We start from the raw sequence: 557 nt of genomic DNA, 5'->3' as shown, positions 1-557 counted from the left end.
CCAAACAAAAAACTTAATCTTAAGTTATAGTTGCAGTTTCAAAAAAATCTTTGGAGTGAACTTAATTGAATTACGGTTGCTGGATTAAAATGAGGGCATAGAGCGCAGAAAAATCAATACCGTGAGATTGCTTTTTATCATTCAACTACTCTTTACCAAAACTCTTTCAAATGAAATAAATGTATTTTTATTGTAACACCAAAGATGGAAATGAGAAAATTCTGTATTTGAGTATATTTTCAGGAAGATTTTTAAGAAAAGCAAAAAATAGCTTGAAATTAGATACCAGGTTCTTTGGCTCTGGCTGAATGATACACTTTAATTAGTAACCTGATGTGATCTTTGTAAAAGAGAACGAGAGTGTTTATTATGGCTACTTTCAAAAAAAGGTTGAATGTGATTGTAGTCTCTTCACGGTTCTTCTCATTTTCTGCTGTGTTCTGGAGGGTGTTGGGGGAAGAACTCCTGGGTGGAAAAACCAAGTTGAAGACTTGATTCTGTTTTAAGGATAAATGGTGCCTGTTTAAGGGCTTTTCTTCTTTTACTTCTCCTCTTTC

The sequence above is a fragment of the Lutra lutra genome, chromosome 14 (assembly GCF_902655055.1).
Source record: "Lutra lutra chromosome 14, mLutLut1.2, whole genome shotgun sequence".
Lineage (NCBI taxonomy): Eukaryota > Metazoa > Chordata > Mammalia > Carnivora > Mustelidae > Lutra > Lutra lutra.
Note: the sequence above shows the minus strand (reverse complement) of the source record.